This window comes from Lontra canadensis, unplaced genomic scaffold (genome assembly GCF_010015895.1).
Source record: "Lontra canadensis isolate GAN:19392208 unplaced genomic scaffold, GSC_riverotter_1.0 scaffold72, whole genome shotgun sequence".
Classification (NCBI taxonomy): Eukaryota; Metazoa; Chordata; class Mammalia; order Carnivora; family Mustelidae; genus Lontra; species Lontra canadensis.
Window position 1 is genome coordinate 6,241,590 of NW_022631066.1, and position 20,087 is coordinate 6,261,676.

Genomic DNA, 20,087 nt, shown 5'->3' on the forward strand with positions numbered 1-20,087 from the left:
AGAAAGAAAGAAAGAAAGAAAGAAAGAAAGAAAGAAAGAAAGAAAGAGTCTAAGTAGAACCAGGTGAAAAACGGTGGAAAAAAATGATACTTACTATAAAGGAATAATTATATTAACAGAGGATTATCATTTGTAACAGTAGAAACCAGAAGATGGTAGAATTATATGCATGCTGAGAAAAATTAGCTACCAGCATACTAAACCCAATTTGAGGTAGTAATCCAAATTAATTGATGTTATATATTGAAAATGAACTACAAGCATTTAATGTGTACAATTTCCTCAAGACCCTCTGTAGTACATCCTATCCTTTACCACTGGCACCAGACAACCACAGATATATATTTTTTGCCAGTACAGCATTTTTTTAAATTCCTTTTTGCATGAATGGCATCATGCAAAATGTATTTTTTGTGTGGATCCTTTCACTCAGCATTATGATCTTGAGGATGATTCGTGTTGTATTGTGAATCAGTATTTCATTGTTTTTTATTTCTGAATAATAATCATTTGAATAGATACTGCATATTTTTTAAAAATTCACTGAGACATTTAGGTGGCTTCTACTTTTTGGCTATTATTAGACCTATTACAAGCATTCACCTTTGTACTGATATTTTTCTTTTTTTGTTTTTCCTTTTTTCACTTCATACCTAGAGAAATGCCTGGATCATAAGGTAGGTATTCCTTTACTTATTAAAGTAACTGTCAATTTTCCAAAGACCTTGTGAGTGTATGAGAGTTCCTATTGCTTCACATTTTCATGAGTATGTGTATTCTTGGCAATTTTAATGTCGATGTTCTTTATTTTCTTAAGATTTTATTTATTTATTTGACAGAGAGAACACAAGCAGAGGGAGCTGCAGCAGAGGCAGAGGGAAAAGCAGGCTCCCCACAGAGCAGGGAACCCCATGCAGGGCTCGAACCCAGGACCCCGGAACCACAACCCAAGCCAAAAGCAGATGCCTAACCGACTGAGCCACCCAAGTCCCCCCAAAGTCAGTGCTCTACTGATAAGTAGTAACATCTATTGGCCTCGACTTGCATTCTCCAAATGATACGGAATATCATTTTAAGTCATATTGACCACTGTTTTCTAAAGTATTAAAATTTTTTGCTCATTTTTAAATTGGTCAGTTCATGTTCTTATTTTTTCACTAAGGAAGTCTCATGGTGGCTGGGTGGCTCAGATGGTTGAGCATTGGCCTTTGGCTTAGATCATGATCTCCTGGTCCCAGGATGGAGTCCCAAGTCAGGTTCCTAGCTCAGTGGCTAGTCTGCTTCTCCCTCTCCCTCTGCCTCTCTGCCTGCTTGTGCTCTTTCTGTCTTTCAAACAAATAAATGAAAACTTAAAAAAAAAAAAAAAAGTCTTTATACATGTTCTAGAAATAAGTTTTTTGTCAGAAATATGTATTGCAAATAATTTATTCAATTCTGTGGCTTACCTTACATTTTCTTAGCAGTGTCTTTTGAAGAACAAAAGTCTGTAATATCGATAAGATCCAATATTCTTCATTTGTAGTTCATGCTTTTAGTGTGGTATCTAAGAAAAAGTTCCTACTCAAATTTGCAAAAAATATTTCATCCTAGTTTTTCTTCTAGAAGTTTTTTTATTTTTAACTTTCTCATTTAAGTCTATAATCCACTTCAACTTAATTTTTGTATATAAGGTAAGCTAAGGATTGAGGTCTGTTTGTTTTTAAATATGGATATCCATTTGTTCTAGCACTATTTGTTGAAAAGACTTTCTTTAATAAGCTGCTTCATCACCATTGTTGAAAACAAGTTACTGCATAAGTATGAGTCAATTTCCGGATTCCCAATTCTTTCCCACTGATCTACAATATCTATCCTTTCACTAAAACCATTCTGTGGGTAAGATGCCCTGAAATCACAAAATAAAATAAGAGAGATTATTCCAAATATGTTAATAATTTAAGATTATATGGACCAAATGTTTCAATTTAAGAAAAAGAAAATTATAAACTATTTAATTCAGCTATATCTTATTTATAGGAAATATATCAAAAACATAGAGGTATAGAAAGTAAAAGCCATAAAAAGTACAAGTGTATATGTTAAGCAAATACTAACCAAAGGAAAGCTTGAATGATTCCATTAATACCAACAATTAAAAAAAAAAAAAAAAAAAACCAACAATTCATTCATAAACTAAGAGCATTATTAGAAATAGGTCAATTCAGGGTCTCCTGGGTGGTTCAGTCAGTTAAGTGCCTGTCTTCAGCTCAGGTCATGATCTCAGAGTCCTGGGATGGAGTCCCATGTCGGGCTCCCTGCTCAGCGGGGAGCCTTCTTCTCCCTCTCCCCACTGCTCATGCTCTTTCTCATTATCTCTCATAAATAAATGAAGTCTTAAAAAAATCTTTTAAAAAAAGAAACAAATCAACTCATAATGATAAAAGTTTTTAGAAATGTTTCAGTATACATGGATGAATATCGGTTCTAAAATCATATGCAACTAATAACGTAAGTTCAGTGAACACAAAACAAAAAATTAAATAAACACAATGAGAAATAGAAATCTACCAACATAGTAGAATGTTTTTAATATGCCCTTTCCATTAATAAGACAAATTAGCTACCACATAACAATTCAAATGAAATGCAAAAAGTGTTCTTAAAACCTATAGGTCATTGGGGCGCCTGGGTGGCTCAGTGGGTTAAGGCCTCTGCCTTCGGCTCAGGTCGTGATCCCAGGGTCCTGGGATCGAGCCCCGCATCGGGCTCTCTGCTCGGCGGGGAGCCTGCTTCCACCTCTCTCTCTCTGCCTGCCTCTCTGCCTACTTGTGATCTCTGTCTGTCAAATAAATAAATAAAATCTTAAAAAAAAAAAAAAAAAACCTATAGGTCAAAAAAACTCCCTCAAAATATTCCCACCAAAAATGCCACATCCGAAAATATCTGAAGCCCTCCATCTTCATGGATTTATCATCTCGTTTTCCTCTTACCAAAAATTCCAAGCTTTTAAGATGCCTGAATAGGCAAAGAAATTTGATTGTTTTTTGTTTAGATTAGGGAAAGTAACACAGAGTTCTACAACAAAGAAACCTAATAAATTCTTATTACTTTAACAAAATGAAAGTTTATTTTTTTATTCCCATTACACTCCATTTGAAGGTTTCCTTCCATATGGTGACTCAGAAAGCCAGGTAGCTTCCACTTAGCAATTCCATTTAAGTCCACAGGAACTTAAATCTGTTGGTGGATCTTCTGTATCTACCCAGAATTTGTGCAAGGAGTTTTTAATGGGCCAAGCCTGGAAGCGGCATGAAAATGTCTACAGGACTTAGTCATATGGCCATAATTGCAAGGGAGGGTGGAAATTATCACCTGATAGTGTGCCCAGGAGGTAGATAAAATGGTTTTTAAGAAACACATAGCCAGTGTCTGTCACAATACCCCACCATCCTACTTAACCAGGGAGCAAACAGTTCTATTTCACTTTCTATAAATGTTTTTTATCTGTAATATCATTTGTATGATATGATTATGTAATTCCTCTCTTAACTTCTTGTACTCTTTTCTAATGTATGTTCTTGATGTTTTCAGAACTCCTTCACAAAGGAAGTGAGATGCAGTAAGGGAAAAACTAAATAAAAACTATTACCTTTTTTTTTAATAATTAAGGCATGACTTCCATATAGTAAAACTCCCATTTTAGTGAACAGCTCTATGAGTTCTGACAAGTATATATAGTTAGTTATTCAGTCTGTACCATGGTCAAAATACAGAATAATTTCATTAACCCTCACCCCCAAAATTCCACTTTGCCTTTGTAGTCAATTTTTACCCCTACTCCCACCCCTGGTAACTAGTGACATACTTTTTTGTTAAAAACTAGCATATAAAATTTTTTAGCACCTCTTATTGATAATTACCAAAAACTAGAAATAACCCAAATGTCTTCCACTGAGGAATAAACAAAATAAACAAAATTATTATTTTTCAGTGCTAAATTAGGTCATTTATGAGCATAGAACAAGGGTTCTAAAGTTTGTTATATGAGCAAGTTATCTCCTATTAAACTGTAATCTTAGAACTGAAGTTTGCTATTTTGTTTTTGTTTTCACATTTCAAAGAACTATCGGTTCTCTTCAAGGAGAAAGAGAAAAGAGAAGAGAGCGGATGTCTGGTTTGGCGAATGTGTGAGATTGAAATATCTATTAGGCCAAAAAAAGATTGTGAGAAGATTACCCCAGATGAGACAGTCAGTCATCCGCGCTAAGCAATTTCTGCTGTGTCCTAGATTCCAAAAGCAAAGTCAATACTGAGCATAGTACTTCTTCAAAACCTCATGAAGGTCTTATTGACAACTGGGCTCTCACAATGTATATCCATTTCCCAATCATTAGGCAAAAGTTGCATCCATTACATTCTTTGTAAAATAGGCCAGTTTTAAAGACAATATTAGGTGTGAGCCATTCACACTTCCAACATGCCTAGGCATAAGCCTAAAACTACTTGGTTTTAAAGAAGCACTTGTTACATGTTATCTTTATCATCCTTATGTTTATTTTATTTTTTCATTGAGATATAATTGACACACAACATTATATTAGTTTCAGGGTATAACATAATAATTCCATGTTTGTATATATTATAAAATGATTGCCATAATAAGCCTCATTAACATCTGTCACCACACACAAGGACAGTTTTTTTTTCTTGTGTTAACTTTTTAGAATTAACTCTCTCAGCAATTTTCAAATTTCAAAATCTTCAAACATAATATTATTAACTATAGTCAACATGCTGTATACTATATCTCCAGGACTTAACTTGTAACTGGAATTTTATATGCCACCCTTAAACGTTATGTTTTGTTTTTTTTCCCCTAATGCTTAATTGCTTTGTGTTTAATTCTTTTATAATTAACTTTTAATTTTTCTCTAATTGTTATATAGAATATTCCTAATTTACTTCTCCACAACATACTTGCAGAAATCTACATTATAAGTGAAAAACTTGTTGTAAAAGCTTTCACAAGACTTATGTCTAATCTGTTTACAGAATCCTAGGGAGGTGACTGCCCAGAAATACAAGGGGAAAAAGCACCAAAGTCCAGAGAAGTGGGGCTGATGCAGGTTGGAAGTTTCTCAACTATATTTCAGAACCATCAGAATGGTTCAAAGACATGTGCTGGTGTGGGATCAGTTTTATGTCCTAAAAGGAGTGTCCATAGCAGGAGGAGAGCACGAAAAAGATAAAGGTCATCATCATCCACTGCAGGAGACTCAAGTCTCGGGCACCCATATAGAGGCATCTTGCCCAGGTATCAGCAGCTGGGTTATAAAGAAATGCTTAGCCTGGCATCAGAGCAGGAGTAGTGAGTCGATGGCATTAGTTCCGGGCTTTGGATTCTTAAGGGATCCCCCAGGCAAGAACTCCAGAAGTGTGATGACCCATCTCAAGGACCACCTATTCCACCCCCACACAGAGGAATGGTTTTACAGAGGCTGGGTTCCAGTGACCCCTGGAGGAAGGTAAACTGAACTGCAGAGTGTCGGTGTCAGCCATACTGCATCCTTAGTCTCAAAACCTTGTGGCCGGAGAAACCGGAGTTAGAACAGTAACATTTTATCACTATTCAGTATTCAGCAAAAGCAGACAGTTAATTCATGTGTTTACTTTGACTAAATACATGGTAAGTAGCTCTCAGAAAATGTCTCCAAAAGTCACTCTGGGCTTTTCCTCACGACTAAAAGACCCAAATTTTAAATGGGATAGCATCCAGTGTTAATTTTCCCCTGTCACTTCTTATATTCTTATTATACTTCTTTAATGCACTGGAGACTAATGGTATTTTAATAGCAAGGAAATTGAGTCATAGGTAATCAATTCTATTTTGTCAGGTTGAAAACATATTTGTGGAGGGCACACAATGAACAGTAAAGGTTAACAAAACTATTTTGAACTCTTTTTGAAATCAACTGCAATGACTAAGGGTTTCTCCACAGATAAAACAGCAGATGTTTTTCTACCAAGGTTAACTTTCTCTTAGAATTTACTGGGTAAAATCACGCAAGTAAATATAAGCAGAATTCTCTAGATGGACCAATATTTCGGAAATCAAAATAAAATGTCTCACGGCATCAGAAGAATTTGAAATTTACTCTAAATTGCATCCATGTTATTCAAATAGTATTTGGAAATATGAATCAACTGAGTGACTCTTTTTTTTAATTGGCTAAAACCTCCATAAAAACAACATTTAGAAAAGGTAATATACCACAGTAGTTGATGACAGTCCTTTGAGGTCAGTAAATCTGAGTCAAAATCCCACTTCCAAATCCCACCTCTAACTAGGTATGTCTTCTTTAGCAATCAGCTCCTTTTCTGTTTCACTTCCCGCCTATCAAGAAGACAACACCAATACCTCCCTCACAACAGAGCAGGTCAACTAATCTTTGTGGACTGTAGCTTCTCCAGCTGTGAAAGTGAGCTGTTGATCATGGTCTCACAGCCTTATTTGAAGAACAGACAAAACCTGCTAAAACGCATTAAATGTGAGGAACTATATTAATATCCTGATTAAGTGGCTTTGCATTATTCGTGGACAATGGTAGTGCATAAATTAGTAAGTAATTAAATTCATATAATTCATATAATCATAATTTGTCAGTGGAATTATCTAGTCAGTTGTCAAACAGGGTCTCGGTCTCTTAGGCATATTAGAAAATCACATTTGGAAATGGCCTGATTTACACTCTCCTTGCCTTTGTGTCATTGAGTGGATTCGTTATGGAGATAAATGGCCACCAGGCATGACCAGACAAACCCATTTTACCTCATGACCTGGTCAAATCTGAATGCAGGCGGGCATGTGAGATAAAAATGCAGCTGAACCTTGGCACCATTCTTATTTCATCAGTTTTCAGCTCGGGTTTCTTCCAGAAGAGAGCTTATTTTTTTATTGCTTCATCTCGGTCTCTCGAACCCTAGAGTATAACATTTCTAGAGATTTCTGCACAGCGAGGAGGATTTTTTTCCACACAAAAACAATGTCTCGGACTTTTGCTGTTGTCCTGACATATTCCTTATATCTTTTTCTTCTTCAGGCCCCAATGCTAAACTTGAAGGTGGCTTATTTAAACTTTTTTTTGTATCACATAGTCATACAGGAAACTTCAATACTGTTGTAGTATCCCTGAAATCTCCTTTTTTTAATGTCCCCATGTGATAGCAGTCACTATTGTCACTTTTTTTATAGTTGTTAAGGATGGGAAGTTATTCTTTTTTTTTAAGATTTTGTTTATTTACTTATTTATTTGAGAGATGTAGAGAGAGAGAGAGCATGAGCCGGGGTTGGGGGGGTGGAAAGAGGAGGGTAGCAAGCAGAGGTAGAAGCAGACTCCCTGAAAAGCAGGGACCCTGACATGGGGCTTTATGCCGGGACCCAGGAATCATGACCTGAGCCTAAGGCAGAAGCTTAATTGACTGAGCCACCCAGGCGCCCTGGGAATTATTCTTAAACAGAACTTTAAGGTAATAACCAGTAGCCTTACTACAGACTAGTAGAATTCACTACACTCGTAACTGGCAACTTCCTGATATTTAAATATATCTCAGTGTCTCTGCCTGACCATACTGTCAGCTTTGGAAGTTGTATAAGGCAGATGTAATAACATATATAAAGACAGAATACTTTTAAGTTTTTGTAATGAAACATTTAATACATACAAATAGTAGTGTGCAGACTGGCTTCTTATACTTGGTGATACAGTTACGTTTCCTCCATGTCTTTCCATGACATGGGAGCTCCTTTCTTCTTAGCACTGAACCCATTAGCACTCCATTCTCTGGATTTACCGGTTTATTTATCCAGTCACTTACTGAAGGGCTTCTTGGTCACTTCCAAGATGTTACCATGTCTTTGGTGTCATGTGCTTACCCCTCACTTAAGCAGTATGTGCTCAGCCTTCCCTGTTATGCTGAGGAATCACAAGATAGCCTTTTGTTTCTTATTTCAGTTCTTAATAAACCAATTTATGCAAGAGTCTGGTGATATAGTTTAGCATCACAGTTCTCATTGCAACTTATTCACTTATCTTGCTTAGGAAGAGGTTTTATTCACACTTATTAGGTGCCAGCCTATTTGGAAAAACTGCTATGATGTATTGACCAAAACACCAAAACAGTTTTAAATTGGATAGTTTTTTGTTTGTTTGTTTTTTCACTGTTCAAAAAAAAGTCACTGTTCAAATTTTATTTGGTATTTTAGTTGGTACAACACTTAGTTGGTTGCATGGTCTTTTTACATTATACGGCAATGTACACTATATTCTGACATACATGGTACACAAAGTAAGATCCTTTGGAACAGTTACGCACAATACATGCAATAATGAATTTATACGTTGGAGCCCAGGATGTGACTGACTGGGAAAGTTTTAAAAGGATAGCAATATGAACTAGTATATTTCAGTTTGTCTTTTTTCTTTTCTTTTTCTTTTTATGATGCTGAGAAAGAGAACAGCAGTCCCTGACATCTAGGAGTCGGCCTGGCACTACCGGGTAGGACTTGGTGTACTCCTGTTGAACATAAACAATTTCATAGAATATCAACATCAGATAAGGATGTTCTATGGCCAGGATGAATCAAGACAGAAACAATTAACACAGGCAAAATATGAAGAGTGGCAAAGCCACATTAATGATCAAACACCCCTACCCTAGCTAGTATGAGTAATGCCTTACCTTAGTCTGAACTTCTGGATAAGATTATTTAAGACATCTCTTATCGGCTGAACTGTGGCCCTTCAAGATTCATACTTTGAAGCCCTAAACCGCAGTACCTCGGAAGTGACTATTTTCGGAGGTAGGATCTCTGAAGAGATAAGTTAAAATGAGGTCACCAGAGTGGGTCCTAACTCAATATGATTGAGTCAATTAAGTTGTTATAAAAAGAGAAGATTAAAATGCAGAGACAGAAGGCAGACCATGTGAAGACACAAAGAGGGCCATCTGCAAAGCAAGGAGAGAGGCCTCAGAAGAAACCAACCCTAATAACACCTTGCCCTTAGACTTCTAGTCTCTAGAATCGTGAAGATATAAATTCTGTTTTTTAAGCTACCCAGTCTGTGGTAATTTGTTACAGCAGCCTGTGGTATAATAGGAAATAGATTTGGTCTTCATCCTGGTTTCTGACACAGAGCTTAAACTCTAGCAATTTCCTAAGTGATGGGGGTGTCTTGTTCTTCAAAGCAATCCCTTTGGGTCACACCTGAGTTAATGCTAATGGGATGACTTAGGATGGAGCCCTTACATAGCCCTAGGATGGAGATGGTCTACTAGAAAGACCAAGTGATTACAGAGTTGGAATTTCAGTCCCAGCCACCAACCTCTGTGAAGGGTAGGAGAGAGGGGGGCTGGAGATGAAACTCTTGAACAACAAGATCTGATGAGCTTCTGGGCTGGAGAACATCTTGTGCTTCCAGAACTCCATATACCTCTTCATCTGATATTCATCTGCATTCTTTATGATAAACTGATAATCACTGTAAGTAAATGTTCTCCTGAGCTTTATAAGCCATGATAGCAAATTAATAAACCCTAGGAGGAAGTTGAGGGAAATCAGTTTATAGCCAGTCAGAAATTGAGGGGACAATTTGAATTGGCATCTGAAGTAGAGACAGCCTTATGGGACTGAGCCGTTAATCTGAGAGATCTGACGCTGTTTCCACATAGTGTTAAATTTGTAGGACACCCAGTTGGTGTCCACTGAGAACTGGAGAACTGCTTGGTGGTGTTGGGAAATGTTCCAGACAGCCCTAGCAGATTAATACACTCCCTAGTCATAGACTTACCTCTCTCCACCACCACCCCCTTCCTGACAACAGCCAATCTAGAATAAAGCTCTGCTTTCTTAAACCATCCCCCAAATCCCCAGCACAGGCCCAAATACTGAAAGTCCTTCCTTACTACTTCTTACCAAAATGCCTCACTGTCCCCAAAGTTTGTGTCCCTGGCTCCATCTATAGGTGTGCTCTTGGTGGGCTTTGGCTGAGTGGCACTGGCAGTGTCTTGAGTTCACTCTGAGAGATTTTCTTTGCTACATACTCTTGAATGTTTATAATCATCAGTTTCACTGAACTACGAGCTATTTTCCCTCCCAAGTGGTTTCAGTGCAAATCAAGGGGACTCACAGTATAAAGGACCACCCCACCATCTTATACCCCATCCCACAGAAGACAGCCGCAGGGGGGCTTGTGTCATGAAAAGACCCTCACCACTCTTGGTCAGGCCCCCTGCCCTATTGAGCCAGATGCCAGGTGCTTTATAACTGGTTTCATTTAATAAATGCTTTCAGCCAGAACAGACATTAGCTTCCTCAATCTTAAGTAAAGGCTACACAGATGAAATAAATGTTAAGGCAGAATTTCAGTTCACTTCTAACTACATCTAACTCCAGGGATTTCTGTGAGACTTTGGTAACTTAAAACATCCATTCCAGAGGACACTTCCAAATTTCGGGAAGTCACCCACTTATTGAGGATTGTTTCCATACTCAAGTTACTACAGACTGCACTGAAGAAATAGCAAAAGGAGTGGAAAAGACATTGTGTGTGTGGTCACCATTAACCAACAAGAAGTCCGCAGTTCCTTTCCCCCTTAGTTTCCCCAATGTGCTTGTATATACTGCTTAGAAAGGCACCATGCAGGGTGAAAGAAAACAGCCATAATGCACAGCTATGTAAACTGCTTTTACAGATTAGTTTATAGATCCGATTTGCTATTAGAAGCTTCCATAAAATGAGCACTCAGTAATTTTTTGAAAGAATAAATGAATAAACAGTTTTACATTTTCTCTCTCTCTCCTCACAAAAATTCTCTGAGGTAGGGAAAGGAAAAGTGGCCCTGGGAGTGATTCTTTCTGATCAGGGGATGTTATCTTTTAATTTAGTAAGAGTAAGGGAATCATTTCTAAAATTTTTTCTTCAAAGACTTTTTTTTCCCATTATACAGCATAGTTTCTTTCATATCAACAGACATAAAATTTATCATTTTACAATGTAGTGCTCTTTTCTTTGATCAGCTTACTTCAGGGCTTCCCAGAAAGGAATAATAGAATGACACTTGGGGTATAATAAGGACATCAATTTTCTGATTAAAAAGACATGAATTTCCTATCAAAATGAATTTCAGTATGCATGCTTATATATTTATGAAGTACAAAATCATAGTGGTTTATAATCTATCATTTTATAAAATTACTGAAGTTTTCATTTAAAAACCTTCAGAATTACAATGGTGGATAAATATGGGTCTGATTACTATTCACTGGTTCCTCAGAGCACATCACATCTTGCAAATGATTAGGAAGTGTATAAGCACTCCGACCTGCCCACTCTTCCACCTGGTTTGCTCATGACTCAGGTCAACGTTCTCATGCTGGAAGGAGAGTCCATTTATTTTTGAGAATACCTGAATATTCTGTCTGCCTGATTCCAAGCATCATCCTTCGAATTTCAGATTTGACAGGAACAACACAGAATAAGTCCAGGAAGTTGTCTCAGATATTTTTTCAGACGCAACTTCAACTGTGAGAGGATGGTTCCCTCACAGAGTAAGCAAATCCTGGCTCTGACACACACTAGTTTATCAAACACTCAACTCTGGCAGCCTGACAGATTCACTTCAGCTTCCAAATAAAGACTTCCAAATAAGACTGGGAGTAAATTACTCCCAGTCTTAATAGGGAGAAAACTGTAATTGATAGAATTTCATATCCTGAGATCGTTTAAGTATAGATTCCCTATTTTTACATAGAATTTTGATATTTCTGCAAGGATTCTGAATCACTGTTATTTCCTTTCTTAAATTTGCCACTTTAAATGGAATCAACTTCTAATAGACACCTGAGCCCCTAGATAGCAGCTTTCTGTCCCACTTTGGTCCATCTGTCTGCAGAGGTAAGCAGTTCCTATATAAAACTGTATATAAATCTAATCACATTGAAACTAGTTTTAGAAAAACCATGTCTGGGGGTGGCTGGATGACTCAGTAGGTTAAATGTCTGCCTTTGGTTCAGGTCTAGATCCCAGGGTCCTGGGATGAGTCCCGCATCAGGCTCCCTGCTCAGCAGGAAGCCTGCGTCTCCCTCTGCCTATTGCTCCCCTCGGCTTGTGCTCTCTCTCTCTCTGACAAATAAATAAATAAAATGTAAAAAAAAAAAAAAAAAAAAAAGACTAGAGAACCCACAAATGGACCCTCAACTTTATGGTTAACTAATTTTCAACAAAGCAGGAAAGAATATCCAATGGAAAAAAGAGTCTCTTCAACAAGAGACTATCTTGCTGTTGGGAAAAGTGGACAAGCACAGGCAGGACAGTGAAACTGGATCTTTCTCTTATGTCAGACATAAAAATAAACTCAAAATGGATGAAAGACCTCAATGGGAGACAGGAATGCATCAAATTCCTAGAGAACACAGGCAGCAACCTCTGTGATCCTGGGGCAGCAACTTCCTCCCAGACACATCTCCAAAGGTAAGGGAAACAAAGGCAAAAATGAACTATTGGGACTTCATCAAGATAAAGAACTTGTGCACAGCAAAGGGAACAGTCTACAAAAGCAAAAGACAACCAACAGAATGGGAGAAGATATTTGTAAATGTCTTATCAGATAAAGGGCTAATATCCAAATGCTATTAAAAAAACTTATCAAACTCAACACCCAAAGAACAAATAATTTGAAAAAGAAATGGGCAGAAGACATGAATAGACATTTCTCCAAAGAAGACATAAAAATGGCCAAGTGACACATGAAGAAATGTTCAGCAGCACTTCACATCAAGGAAATACAAATCAAAACCACAATGAGATACCACCTCACACCAGTCAGAACAGCTAAAAGTAGCACAGGAAACAACAGATGTTGGCGAGGACACGGAGAAAGGGGAACCAATCTTATGCTACTGGTGGGAATGCAAGCTGATGTAGCCACTCTGGAAAATAGTATGGAGCTTCCTCAAAAATCTGAAAATAGAGCTACCCTACAATCCAGCAATTGCACTACTGGGTATTTACCCCAAAGATACAAATGCAGTGATCCAAAGGGTCACCTACACCCCAATGTTTATAGCAGCAGTGTCCACAATAGCCAAACTATGGAAAGAGCCCAGATGTTCACCAACAGATGAATGGAAAAAGAATATATGGTATATATGTATATATAATAGAATTCTACTCAGCCATCAAAAAAAAAATTGAAATTTTGCTATTTGCAATGATGTGGATGGAACTAGAGGGTATTATGCTAAGTGAAATAAATGAACCAGAGGAGGACAATTATCATAGGATCTCATTCATATGTGGAATTTAAAAAACAAACACAAGATCATAGAGGAAAAGAAGGGGAAAAAAAAAAACAAGAAAATCAGACAGGGATGGCAAACAATAAGAGACTCTTAATCATAGGAAACAAACTGAGCATTGCTGGAGGGGCAAGAGCAGGGAGATGGGGTGACTTGGTGATGGGCATTAAGGAGGGTACATGATGTAATGAGCACTGGGTATCACATAAGACTAATAAATCACTGAACTCTACCTCTGAATCTAATAATATACTATATGTTAATTAATTGAATTTAAATAAAATAAAACTTAAAACCAAAACCAAAATAAAAAATGTTCTAAAAAGGTAAGACTATGATTAAGGAAATCATGTTTCAGACCTAAATTTTCATTTTAAAAAAGCAAAGAGGAACTAGAGTTTTCTGATACAATAATTGGCATGTTGAAAATGGGTCTTTAAATTCTATAATTCTGGGGTGAGGGGCAGGAAAAATGAGTAAATGTGGTCAAAAGGTACAAGCTTCTGGTTATAAATAGAGAAGTCCTAGAGATGAAATATACATAACATGTTGACTACAGTTAACAATACTCTGTTTGATATTTGAAAGTTAGTAAGGGTAGTAATTAAAGTAGAGAATGACAGGGTGATGTTGACACCTGAGACTAAGAAGGTGACAAAATCTTAAATCCTGAAGATCACCTAAAGCTAAGTGGTGGGTGGGTCACAGAGCATGGTGGAGCCTTGCGGTGGATCCACTAAGCCAGGGAGCCCAGGTGTCCCTGACCTGCACTGTTAGGTCACTTCTGAGGATGGCTGGTGTGGAAGGAACTTGAGTGACAGTTGGTGTGTGGGTATGGGTCCTTTCTTATCAGATAATAACAGAGAGTGAAGAGCCCAAAGTTCTCCTGGAGAGAATCTGGGGTCACATCTGAAGAGGTGTTCCAGCTGATAACGTTTCAGTCCCTCCAAAATGAGGAGTGTCCAGAAAATTAAAGGAGTGTCTCTCTGAAGTGAGACAGTCAGTAGAGAAGAACATAATCAAGGATTTTTCAGCTTCTGCTGGCTCAGATGAATGGAACTGATTCAATTTTTTTCTATTTTAAATAGGTCATTTTGTTTGATATACACTCTTTGCCATATATTTTTAAAATTCCCACAAAGTACAAAAAGAAAAATTCTCTAAACATCCAAATGGACCAAAGGTTACACAGCTCTCAGAAAATATAAAGTGTGTGTTTCTTATCTATTATTGAATTGGGCGTGCTGTTTTGCCATCTTATCTTTCTGGGGTAAATAAAGGATAGTATCAAGTTATATTTAGGAAATCTGATTTTCCCGGTGTCAAGGAAACTTCTTGGGAGAAGAGGCATGGACCCTTTCAGGCCTTCATGGAAAAACTTATTTAAAAGCATCCTTAATGTTTTGTTTTGTTTTAATTAATATATTATCTGCATATGCCAAATATGCTAAGTGAATTAAAGGGGCCATCATACTGTCTCGGTACTAGAACAATTCATTCTAGCCAATAAATTAAAGATTTTGAGCCCAATGCTCCAGAACAAAAAGCATCTGATGTTTTACAAGGAATTTCCAATAAACACATGTGAGCTTTCACAGAATATTATTACACACATATACACACACACACACACACACACACACACACAGTTGTTCAGTTATTTGAAATTACAACAGTAATTGAAGTTACAGGGTCCCCTAAACGATTTATTGCCAAACCCTTGTGTACCCACTATAAAATTCAGGTGGACAATGTTTTCTCATTTACAATGAATGTTGCAGTCACAGAGTTTTAAATGAGAGTAAGAATAAAAATTTTTCCCTGCGGCATAAAAGGACACAGAGAAATAGCACATTTTTAAAACCACTTCCCTCACATTTGACTTCAAATACTAGCATCTGCCCCCAAAGATGACATTTTGTTTTTCTTTACTTTAAATTGTTTGCCATCACAATGTCCATCAAAAGCAAATTAAACCTGAGACAGATGCAAAGCATAGCATTTCCATAGTATTTTCAAGGGCAATGAGTCATTTGTCCATCAGCCAAAGTCTACATAGTCATATTCCCAAAGCAATAGGAACTCTTTTTGGAGTCTCTGGAGAGCCAGAGTTACTTTCAATGTAGCAGGGTCATTCATAAATTTACCAAGCCGTAGGAAGACTTTCACTACCGGTCTTGGCCCCTTGCTGAATCCTGTTGATTGTCACTACCTGAGGGCAAGTGGGGGAGCTTTCTCATAAAAAGTGTAGCATCAGCAAAGCCATCCTTGAAATGGGTTCAGTTGCCCAAGGCAGTTATTGTTTGCTAGCTCTGCGCTAACCGTATCTACACTGTGGCTTAAAATGGTGACCAGTGGGCAGAAAACATTTGACTCTAGGGGTGCCAGCTGGTTCAGTCAGTTACATGTCTCCCTTCAGCTCAGGTCATGAACTCAGGGTCCTGGGATCGAGCCCCACGTGGGCTCCCTGCTCAATGGGGAGTCTGCTTCTCTCTCTGCCTCTCCCCCTCCTCCCCCTCCCCCCTTCGCGCCTTGTGCTCTCTCCCTCTCAAATAAGTAAATAAGAAAACATCTGCCTCTGTTAACTGCTGTCCAAACAGTTAATGGAAAGTTAAGCAGAGGGAGTTTTATTTATTTCCCTACCATTAGCTCCCAACACTATACTCCATTTCTCTCCCTTCATTAAGGACAAAGCTTGAGATAGCCCCTTTCTCCCTCTAAACACAACCTCTATTTTTAGAAACTTTTTCTCCCTTTCAGACGACCCTTCATATCTGTTTTAGCCGCTTGTTACCCTCTAGTTTACATACATACTCACTCTCCTACACTCCATAGACTGTTCTGTCACTGCAACCACAACCCTTTCCTTTGTCGAAAAACTTTCCTTACCCTATATTAAATGCTGCTTAAATACAGAGATTGGTTTCCTCACCACGTGCCTCACATTTCTTCATGTAAAGCATCGGAGGGTCACTGCCAGGCCCTCTGTCAATGTCCTTTCAGGTTACAGGCTTACCCCTTGGCGTCGACAATGAGAATAAGAATTCTCTAGGCTGATCTATATAATGTCTACCCTCCGACCTCTTTTGAACTCCCTCCTCATCCCTCTTTTTAATTTGTATGGTATTTACTTAATTAGTAATTTGTATTACTGATTATTCAGATTGACTAATCTGAAGAGATTAAATTCTTAACGAACCAGTGCCATTTATTTTTTATATTTATTTGTTTATTTTGAGACACAAAGGTCTATTCTTACTAGGTCAAAGGCCACAGAAACCTAATCTCCTCGGAGTTGGTAACAGTAATTGCTAATCTCTCTGTGTATACAAACTAATTGGAATACATCTACTTTACTACTGTGCGGTTTCTACAGGTTGTCAACTAACCAATCAAGAAAAGAAATAATTTATTCATTTATTCATTCAAGAAATATTTACATAACTCCAGATTGTTATCAGTCCAGAAGTATGGAAGGAAACAATGAGACAATGACTCTTCTCCAAGGAGTTACATTCTTGCAGAGGGTTGACAAAAAGTAAAGGGAGGACTGAACAAGATAATTTCAGATAATGAAAAACAGAATTAAAAAAGAAAAAAGCCAGGTGCTGTGATGTTGCCTGGGATCAGTTACCCCTAGGCTTGGAGGGCAAGGAAGACCTTACTTGGAAGGAGAAACCCATTTGAGTGTGGAACCTGATTAAGCAGCCAGTCATGCAAAAATCAGGGAGCAGAGCTTTCTAGGCAGTATGAACAGCAACTACAAAGGCGTAAGGTCGGAAGGAAGCAGGCAATTTATCTAGGAACAGAAAGATGTCTGTGTGATTGGAACCAAGTAAGCAAATGGGAAAGTGTCACGAGATAAGGCTGGTGAGAAAGGACTCATTCCTTCCACCTTCATAACACGAGTAGGGGAGTTTAAATTTTAAATATGTGAAAAGCAATGGAAAGTTAAGCAGAGGGTGAAATAATCCTATTTACATTTCTAGAATATTATTCCGGTTGTTATCTGCAAACAGAATGTAATGAGAGCAGGAAAAGAAGGAAAACCGAACGTCAGTGCTCTGTACTAAAGACGAACTACTATTCTTCATGCAGTTTTTGAGAAGTGACTTTTTTCGCCTCCTAGCAATACAAAACAAATCCTTACACCAGAAATCACAACGTAGTAGAGTAGTCCTACCTTATCCACAGCGTCGCTTTCCGCAGTTTGTTACTCGAGGTCAACCCCAGTCAGACGTAGATGATCTTCCTGACGCAGGCTTGTGGCGTCAGAAGGTCAACAGTAGCGTTAGCTACTGTGACGTCACAATGCTGCGTCATTGGCTCGCTTCATCTCCCGCGCAGGCGCGGCCTCCCGAGAAGCATGAGGGCCCTACGATAAGATATTTTGTAAGAGAGATCACAATCACATTTTATTATAGCGTATTATTATAATTGTTCTACTTTACTGTTAGTTTGGGTATTCATCTCTTACTGTGCCTAATTCATAAATTAAAGTTATCATAGGTCTGTATGGATAAGGAAAAAAAACCAAAGTGTGTATAGGGTTGGGTACTATCTTGAGGTTTCCGGCATCTGCTGTGGGGGAGGGGTCTTGGAACTTCTCCCCGCAGACAAGAGGGAGCGACTGTAAAGATATGAAGTCAAGTTGGCACCACCGTCTCATAAAATGGTTTTGAATGTCAAATCAAAACAGGGAATCCTTTTTGCATGACCTTGTCAGCAAACGTTCTTTGTAGTTCTTGGAGCCTTGAGCTCTCAGATGCAGATGATTACCTGAAGTTAACGGCTGCTTCCAATTTTATTGGTTGATTCCTTTGAAAGAAAACATATGTAATAGGGCATTTTAGTTGTGTTTTGACTACAGCTTTGAAGTTTTAAATAACAGTATAGTGCTTACAGTATGATAGAATTGGATACAAATACTTGGAATCGCCTGGAATTTATGCAGAACAGGTATCTGTGCCCGGGTAAAACCGTTTCTCCTATCGTTATGCTTTCAATCATATTAATTGCATTTATGTATTCATTTGTTTATTTGAGAGAGAGTGCATGTGCCAACAGGGGAGTGGAGGAGGGTAGGCAGAGGAGAGGGAGAGAGAGAATCTTAAGCAGCCTCCACACCCAGGACAGAGCCGTTAGGGGATCGATCTCAAGACCCTGAGATCACGGCCTGAGCCAAAATCGAAAGTTGGATGCTTAACCGACTGGGCCATGCAGGTGCCGCTTTTACTTAAATTGCATTTTAAACAGAAAAAGCAACAAGTATGGCTAATGGTTAAAAAGAGAAAAGAAAACATACAAAAATGTGTTGCTATGATCCAAAGACCTATTTTTCATTCATCACCCCCTGAATATCTGAATCTTCCAGAACCACAGCATGAACTCTTGCCCTGGAATGTTCAGCATGTTTATTTTTGTCCTTCCTTCCACTTTCAGCAGAACTATTCCCATCGTTTTAATCATTGTCCACTGCCCAGCGCACATGCGTTCTATTTTAGTGGGTTTTTCCTTACTGTGGGGTAGGAAGCAATTAATCTAGACTTTTGGTAGCTATTAATGTTTAAGATATTTCTCTGTCCTGATAACAGGGACATTAAAAAACCCAAATGATGAAGCCAAGATATAAATGTCATCCTAATGGGAGAAACTTCAGACATCACTGAATACTCTGGAAGTGATGCAGGCAGGCTCTCAGGTTCTGCCCAAATCCTATCACTAAAGCCCTACATGAGCCCCACATGGAAAACTACATGCTGGATTGCCGTTGCCATCACTGCCATTCCCACACATGGAAGATGCCCAGTATTTGAACATAAACCAGCTGGGAAGAATCAACCATGTAACAAATACCACCCAATTTTTCTTCCCTAAAGTTCAATTTTCTGTAAAAGTGCTAAGGCTTTGTAATTTTAATGACTTCTTCCTCTTACCCAGGCCTTATCCACAGATCCTCTTTCTAAAATCTCAACTCTTACTATGCCAAATAGCAAAAAGCATACATTTAGCCGGGTAAATTTTTTAACTAATTTGCTAGCTATTTTCATCATTCGGATTTGACAGCCCCAAATTAAAAAAAAAAAAAATCAATTTCTGTCTCTGATGACAGATAAGAAAAGCCAAAGCATGGAGAAATGGCGTCTTTGTCAATGCTTAATGAATAAACCGCATAGAAGGAATAATCTGATATATTTTTTTCTCAGAAATCAATAGGAACACTCTCCATTTTTATATTAATCCCCTCTGCATTAAAACCTAGAATTGCAGATTAAGCTTTCATGTCTCTGTACTCCTTTCCCAACATGCCCTATTTGGTGTTGTGTTTTTTTCTAGGAATTAAGCAATTGTCAGTCACCCCCTGCATTTCACCACCTCCCTGAAAAGAAGTTATTTGCTGACATGCTGGTCTATTAAGCGTCTTACGAAGAAATCCACAAGCTTGTGTTTCATTCAATCATAAAAAGCTTGAGAACATTCAACAAAGGGTGGTGAGCAAAGGGAACCTTAATTAGTTTAAGTGAAACTGACTCAGATGAATATGCTAATTTACTGACTCCACCAGGATCTGGTTTTCTGTATGCTCAGTTTTAACTTTCGGGCCACGTTTGTGACTGTCAACTGCCACAGGCCCAGGCTTTCCAAGCCAGGTTTGGCATGGGTTTGGTGACAAAGAAGACCAGCCAGGCAGGAAAGCCATGCCTGGCTCAACAGGGGCTATTCTCACAGTCAAGTCCAACAGGGCTCCTGG

The 20,087-nt window shown here is 38.2% G+C and overlaps 1 long non-coding RNA gene across 1 annotated transcript in view; it reads right to left on the reverse strand.

Annotated features, from left to right (window-relative positions):
• LOC116881183 overlaps positions 1-17,564 on the reverse strand; it is a 46,443-nt gene extending 28,879 nt beyond the window's left edge. Inside the window, exon 1 of the long non-coding RNA XR_004385365.1 lies at positions 17,520-17,564. This is a non-coding gene — a long non-coding RNA (uncharacterized LOC116881183). The remainder of the gene's footprint in view (positions 1-17,519) is intronic.
• Between the last annotated feature and the right edge of the window lie 2,523 nt (positions 17,565-20,087).